The sequence below is a fragment of the Caretta caretta genome, chromosome 1, assembly GCF_965140235.1.
Source record: "Caretta caretta isolate rCarCar2 chromosome 1, rCarCar1.hap1, whole genome shotgun sequence".
In the NCBI taxonomy this organism is placed as follows: Eukaryota; Metazoa; Chordata; order Testudines; family Cheloniidae; genus Caretta; species Caretta caretta.
Genome location: NC_134206.1, coordinates 47,710,988 through 47,718,677, shown reverse-complemented (window position 1 = coordinate 47,718,677; position 7,690 = coordinate 47,710,988). Strand labels below are relative to the sequence as shown.

General features: G+C 48.9%; 1 long non-coding RNA gene across 1 annotated transcript; it reads left to right on the top strand.

Annotated features, from left to right (window-relative positions):
- The first annotated feature begins 221 nt into the window (after positions 1-221).
- LOC142071890 (uncharacterized) lies at positions 222-2,191 on the top strand. The gene is made up of 2 exons (XR_012668098.1): positions 222-732; positions 1,619-2,191. It is a non-coding gene; the product is annotated as an uncharacterized LOC142071890 (long non-coding RNA).
- The last annotated feature ends 5,499 nt before the right edge of the window (positions 2,192-7,690 follow it).

Here is a 7,690-nt window from a genome sequence, read left to right as displayed (position 1 = left end):
CTCCTCACCCGTTTGCGCTACGAACCCTGAGCCCATTGTCAGGCCTGCGCCCAAGGTACTTTCGGGTGCAACAACACCAGAAGTTCGCTGTAATCCACCTAGAGACAAAAGACCTCCTCAATGGCTGGATCTTTAGCTAGGGCAAACCCACGGTTATGGGGCAAAATAATCCCTGGGTTTTAGCCGGGAATGGAGGCAGTTTAGTTTAGTGTTTGTTTTATTTAGGGGATGTTCTTATTAAGGGGGGAGGAATATGTTGTGTATTTGGTTGTCGTGGTAATAGCACCTTGTTGTTGCTATGGCAACTGAGTTAGATTATTAGTGGGTAGCCCAGCCAGTTTGGGCTGGTTTGGTTTGTTCAGTGTGTGAAAATAAATGGCTGCTTTCATGGCTCACAGCTCTCTGTGTCTCAAGTGATTTCTTCCTAAAACTGCTGTCCCCAAGGATACAACACAAGGGACTGTCACAGCCATTTACCTGTCTCCTATGTAAATTACGGTGGAATCAGAAACAGTGGAAGCCCCATTTACATACAGAGGTGGGAATCCCACAGGAAGGGAAGAACAGTGTGATGTCATCCTGTGCACATTGAACGTTGGAAGATATAAGCAAGGACAGAAGCCATCTTTGGCATCCATCACTAGACAGACACAAGAGGCTAGAGCTCTTGTAAGCTGAGAAAGATGGGTGCTTCCGCCAACGAGGGGTTGAAGTCTCTGGAGCTGAATATAGGTGAGAAACCTGCTTAGGTAAAGATCTTTCAGCTAAGAAGCCAAGGGAAGACAGCACCTTGTATTCTTTGCCTCAGGCAAGATCTTCCATGAGTCAGCCATCAGGGCTGTCCCTAACCCTACCCACCCCTGCTCCGCCCTGCTCCGCCCCTGAGGTCTGCAGCAGGGTTGGGCCTGCACTCACCAGCGGTAAGTACAGTGACCCGGCCCTGGCCGCGCTGCCGGTGAGTGCTGGGGGCAGTTCCCCCTTGCCTCCCCAAGCCAGCCTCCCCCCGCCCCACACACGGAGGCCTGCCCCCCTGCAGTGGGGCTAGGGCCCCAGGATAGCTAGGGACGGCCCTGTCAGCCATGACTGGAAGGAAGAATGGTTAGTGTGAAAAACCATCTGGAACAAAGCCTGTATCTTGCTAGAGTGTTTTAGACTTTTAGAAGTGTGTTTTGTTTTGTTTTACTTGTAACTCCTTCTGTCTTCATTCCTTATACTTGAATTCACTATAGCCTATGTATATTTTGTTAATAAATATATTTCATTTTTACCATAAACCATCCCAGTGTTCGCAAAAAGAAAAGGAGTACTTGTGGCACCTTAGATTTTCTTTTTGCGAATACAGACTAACATGGCTGTTACTCTGAAACATCCCAGTGTTGGGGACACTGGGGCATGGCCACTAGGTAATGAAGGATCGTGTTGTAATTAATTGACCCTCCTGGTGGCCACCACTCCTGGTCCTCTAGTTGATATTGAGGCCAGTCAACTGTACAGAATCGTTTTAATTGGCTCTTAGTCATCGGATCCGCACCAAATACTTTCCAGTTTGCTAGAATGCACTCTAGGGGCGTACACTGTGCCCTAACCCCTGAGCTCTGTCCCTGTCCCATACCTACAGGGTAACTCTGGCCGTCCCCAGGTTCCAACAGAGCATACAATCCGGATTTCAAAAGATTCCTACCTTATCCAAGGGACCAATTCTTCACCGTTGTCCACCACTGAGGGGATGGAAGACCACGAGTGTCGATGAAGCCCCCTCGCACTAGGCCCAAGTGTCCTTGGCCCCCCCTCCCGCCTGGAGGCACTCTCAGCAGCTCTGCATACTAGGCCTAAGTGTCCTTGGCCCCCCGCCTGGAGGCACACACAGCAGTTATTCTGAGAATCTGCAACAATATGCTGCAGAGTCAGACTGCCTGAAACTAAGCAAGGCCAAACAGGGGAGATATGGAAGAACAATGCTGAATAAAGCAGCTTTATGTATAGTTTAACAAATGATACAGAGAACCAGGGAACTAGCTGGGAACTGGATTGGCTGGCTATATGGATACTTAGAGCAGCTTGCTATTGGATAAGTATGCTGGGAAAAAGGATGTATAAAAGCCTGTGTAACTTCCTGCTCTGGGTGCAGGATTTGAGATTTTATTCTCCCTGTACCTTTTTGCAGCTGCAAATAAACTTTTCTGCTTCTCCACCCCGTTGTGATTATTGGGTGTAGCACACCAGGTAACAAACCACTCAAGCTGTTGTTCAGCCTCTCGGCACTGGGTGCCGGCAACACCAGTGCAGCGTTTAAAGGGAAGGGTGTATTTACCCACAGTTAAGTTAATAAGCTGTGATGTGTCTAAAAGGAACCAATGAACCATATCATTTCTCTGAACTGTCCAGGAGAGGGCTGGACATTGCAGAGCATGTGGTTTTGGGAAAATTCGGGACTGGGCAAATGTAACCAGGTAGTAGGAGGAACCAAGGCTGGTGGAAGCCAGAGTGGGGGTTGCGGGCTGGAGACAGGCTGCTGGGGTCAGACCTGCTGAACCAGGGCCATCTAGCACACAGATGCTCAGGGTATGCCCTGTAGGCTGGTTGTGAGTGGCCCAGGTTGGGAGTTACAGGTACAAAAGGAAAGCACTGTAAGGCATCCAAAGTTACAGGACAAGTGGTGACACCCCTCACTGGTCTGATTTGCACCCCTGAACTGTGACATGCTCGGACAGAAGCGTAGACCATTTCTATCAAATATGACCTTGGCTAAATGAAGTTACCCCGTCTACTGATGTCTTGAGAGCTCATCTGACAGCCAGCCAACTCCCTCATACAGCCTAATTCTTTGGGTAGCCCAGGGAGCTTGAGCAGTGTTATGCAGTCTTTCTGAAAAATGGGTTTCTCTCTCATGTCATTGATTCCTACAGCATTTGGAAAAAAAAATTTTTTCTCAAAGAGAAGCAGCAGGACACTGCGCAGCTCCTCGCTGAGGCATTTTCTGAAGCCCTTTCTGCTCCCAACGTCATTCTCTCACTGCTATTGTTGTACACTGCATAACTAGAACACGTGTATTGTGGATGTAATGCCCCATAAGAGGGATTTGTTTTTGCCTTGAGTAGCAATATCCCATACTATAAAACATACATTTTTGTATTCTCCTCTTTCCTCCTTGAAAACTAACAGCAGGAATTAGTCTTAACATTGCATTCACATTTTTATTAAATTTTTCAATAAAGAAGAACAGAGTATAGAGAGATTCAGCTTGTAAGTTAAGCCAGTGGAATTCCCTTGAGCTCACAAACTGAGCTGATCTGAAGTTACTGTTTACAAAGTTTACACCAGTTTTAAGTGCCTATTTCTTAAACCAGTGGTTTTCAAACCATGGGTCACGACCCAGTTCTGGAATGGAAGGGACTGGGTCACGGTGGCTCTGGTCAGCACCACTGACTGGCGCATTAAAAGTCCCATCGGCAGTGATGCCTGGCTAAGGCAGGCTAGTCCCTACCTTTTCTGACACTGCGCTGTGCCCTGGAGGCAGCCAGCAGTGGGTCCGGCTCCTAGGCAGGGGGCCACAGGGCTCCGCACACTGCCCATGCCCCGAGCACCAGCTCCAATGGGAGCTGAGAGTGGGGCGGTGCCTGCGGGCAAGAGCCACATGGAGCCACTTGCGTACCTCCGCCTAGGATTCGGACCTGCTGGTGGCCACTTCTGGGGTGCCCTGCGGTCCATGGTGCTAGCACAGGGGAAGCCTGCCTCTGTACCCCAGCTCTGCCACTGACTGGGAGCCGCTGGAAGTAAGCCCATGCCCCAACCCGGCACCTCAATCCCCTGCCCCAGCCCTGAGCCCCCCTAAACCCAGAGCTCCCTCCTACACTCCAAACCCCTCATCCCCAGCCCCACCCCATAGCCAGCACTCCCAGCCCAGAGCCCTGACCTCCACCCGCACCCCAACCCTCTGCCCTAGCCCTGAGCCCCCCCAACCCAGAGCCCCTTCCTGCACCCCAAACTCCTCATCCCTGGCCCCACCGCAGAGCTTGCACCCCCATCCCAGAGCCCTGACCCCCTGCCCCAGCCCAGAGCCCCCTCCCACATCCTGAACCCCTCATTCCTGGCCCCACTGCACAGCCCTCACCCCGGCACCCCAGCCCTCTGCCTGAGCCCCTCCCACACCCTAAGCCCCTCATCCCCAGCTCTGTTGGGTCGCAGTCATCAAAAATTTTCTTCAACGGTCTCCAGAAAAAAAGTTTGAAAACCACTGCCTTAAACCACAGGCCTGGGCTACATCTAAAACTTAGGGTTGACCTAGCTATCTCACTCGGGGTGTGAAAAAGTCACACCCCTGAGAGACATAGTTAAGTTAATCTAAGCCCCAGCGTAGACACCACTAGGTCGATGGAAGAAGTCTTCTATGGAGCTCACTACAGCCTCTTAAGGGGGTGGATGTATGACAGAAATGGAAAAACCCCTTCCGTAGGCATCTACACTCCGGCAGAGTCGCGGCAGCTGTGTCACTGTAGTGCTTGTGATGCAGACATACCCGGAGGCTGCAGCCTTGCATAGCTTAAGAGCTGAACTGGAGCAGGACTGAAATTTCACAGAGCTCTGGAAGCCCTACAATTTGGCTTTTGGAGCAAACAGATGCATGGTGAACTCAGCCATCTGTAAAACTAGGTCCTTAAGGAGTTGAGACAAACTGCTTTAATTAATTTCAGGCCCCTTAAGCACTTCAGGAAGTTTTAAGAGCTTAAGTTAGCTTAACAGTGGCCTTAAGTGCTCAGGAACCTTAAAGTCTGTGAAAGCAGTTGCTAAGCCAGTCCAAAGGCTGTAAACAATTAAGGGCCTCAACTCAAGGCTGAAGTGGTTTTAATACCCGCCCTTCACTCTAAACTGCTTTGAAACAAGCAGAAGTCAAATGCACATATGCACAAAATCCTATCTTTAAACATCCACAACCTTAAAAACCAGTATTGAGCCGAGCTCCTAAAAAGCTGGCTTGTCTACAAGCAACTTTTAAAGCAAGCTAAATTCGAAGCGAAATCTTAATGTTCCCAAGCCCGTCATCATTTTTCAAGTAAGAACGTGGGAGGAAGGATTCTTCATGTGCTCAGAAAGCAGTAACCATTTAAAAGTCAGCGTTTACTCCCATGGAAGCTGGTGGAAATGTTTGTGTTTTCAAACTGTGCATGATGAAACATTTTCCAGTAGAATGTTGTTGGTAAATATTGAACCTGCTGTAGTCAGCACCATTTCCCCTCTGTACTTAGAATGGGAAATAGTTATGATATCAGTGTGATAGGAAAGGTATAAATCTAGGGAGAGGTATACTGTATTCTCATCCTGAGGCTCTACACATGTGAGTGGTCCTACTGAAGTCAATGGGACTACTCATGCCTGAGTGTCAATAGGATCAAGGCCCTAGATACCGGTCATCAGTGACAAAGTGGCACTGGCTTTTTAGTGGCAATTGTTTTAATGTAAAATGGCACAACTGACTTTGTTCAGACTTAAAACAAACAAACAAACAAACAAAAATGAGGGGAGCAAATATACCCAATTTTATCCCCAAAGGAATTTGTCTGAGGAAGGGACAAGCAATTAAAAAAGCAGGTTTAGAATGAAATTTGGAACTCAGTCTTTTATCAAATTTGTATTGATTACCATAGCACCTAGGTGCCCAGTAGCGGTCCAGGACCCCATTGTGCTAGGTGCTGTACAAACTCAGAACAACAAGACAGTCGCTGCCCTAAAGAGTTTACTGTCTAAATGATATCCGATGCTACCTATGCCCATTCTATGTTCGGGGCATGTTGGCCCACGTTTTCCAAAGAGCCCAGCCTCTTTGTAGGCACCAAAAGAGGTGGGCAGATTTTCAGAAGTGTCGAGCATATTGGGTGCTGAGCTTTCTAGAAAATCTGTCCATTGGTGTCACAATGGGAGCTGCTGGGTGCGCAGCACTTCTGAAAATCTGCTGTTGTGAATATTGTAGAGCCTTTCAGGGTGGCTGGTGAGTGGGAGGGCAAGTGTCTGGGTTAGTGGGTGCTGCCCAGCTTCCACAGCAACCTCCCTAATGAGAGGAAAGAGAACACAACAGGCATAATTGCTTATTTTGTCAAGTCACACCCTTATTCCTCTGCCTTTCCCTACCTTGTGCTTGCTCCCATTTCCCAGGCTCCAGGTTCACATTTGGATGGCTGCCTTCTTCAATGGCATGGGACAGATTTTCCTAGTTCAGCTGAGCACGATGCATTCTGGGGGAGCAGCGTGTGGGCCTGTGAAGGGGAGAGGATGTCAGAAGCTTTCTTTCCCTCACACCTGCCCCCAGGGAGTGAGCAGAGACCATGAGTCTCTGCTCCCTCCTAACACAGTGGAGGGTATAAACTGGTCCCCACAGAGGAGAAGGAAGATGCTAGGCCATTCCTGCACCCTTTGCACTAGCCAACAGAGATGGGTACAGAAAGGAGAGCTGTCTGCATCATCCTGCATATAGGGACATAGATGCTGGAACAAGGGGTACAGAGGGTGCTGCCACACCCCCTGGCTTGAAGTGGTTCCAGTATATAAGGGTTTACAGTTTGGTTCAATGGCTGTCAGCACCCCTGCTATACAAATTGTTTTAGTACCTCTGTCTGGGAGAGATAGCATCTGAGACACAGCACCTCCTGTAGGCAGTGTGGCTCTGCATCACCCTCCCGGCATGGCTGGTGCCTGGCAGACGCATGACCTCTATCTGAGTCAATTAGAAGGAGACTGGAGAGAGTCTGAGCTCAATTACACTGGTATAAATTAGGTGTAAATTCATAGCAATCCATTTAAATTCGCCGCTCGCCCCCGCACATTCCTCCACACCCCACTTTTTTGACAAAAGTGGGCATTTGGCCTGTTTGCTCTTGCCAAATGATCAAGTTGGCAACAGCAAATGGGACAAATGCCCACTTTTGTCAAAAAAGTGGGGATGGCCAAGACAGGGCTTAAAAAACTGACTGTCCCAGCCAAAACAGGACATATGGTCACCCTACAGCCAAAGATTACATTAGCCCTCTTTGCCACAGCAGATGGCAAAAGAGAGCCCACATTTAAGAACTGCGAAACTAGATAGTGATATTAAAAAGAGAAAAATGGAGCCAAGAGGAAAGCAGCATAACACACCAAAGCAGCAGTAACAGCCCAGTGTGACGCTAGCCTGAACAAATTGGTCAATATAGAATGCCGATTAAAACAGTTTCTTCTCCTTTAGAGACTGTTACAGCCATGTTGAGGCTATTTCCCTTTCCTTTAAGCTGTGATGACACCTTGGTGGGCAAGCCATGAGAAAGAGACAAGAGCGAGCAGCTGTGCGATGTGAAGAAGCCGACAGAGGTGACGCAATACGAAGAGGATTGGTTCCTGCTGTACTGCAGGGCACACACAGCCCCTTGTTAAAATTCTGTCCCCAAGCCGGAGAGCGGTTTTGGCTGATTTCCCTCCCTCCCTCCCCTGGGATCACCCCTCCGCTGGATGCTGCCAATTAGCCCTGCTAAATGTGCTTTATCCTCAGGTTTCAGAGTAGCAGCCGTGTTAGTCTGTATTCGCAGAAAGAAAAGGAGTACTAGTGGCACCTTAGAGACTAACCAATTTATTTGAGCATGAGCTTTCGTGAGCTACAGTTCACCTCATCTTTATCCTCAGGGCTCACACAAATGCTAATGAAGAGCACTTTTCTGTTGCAGGACAT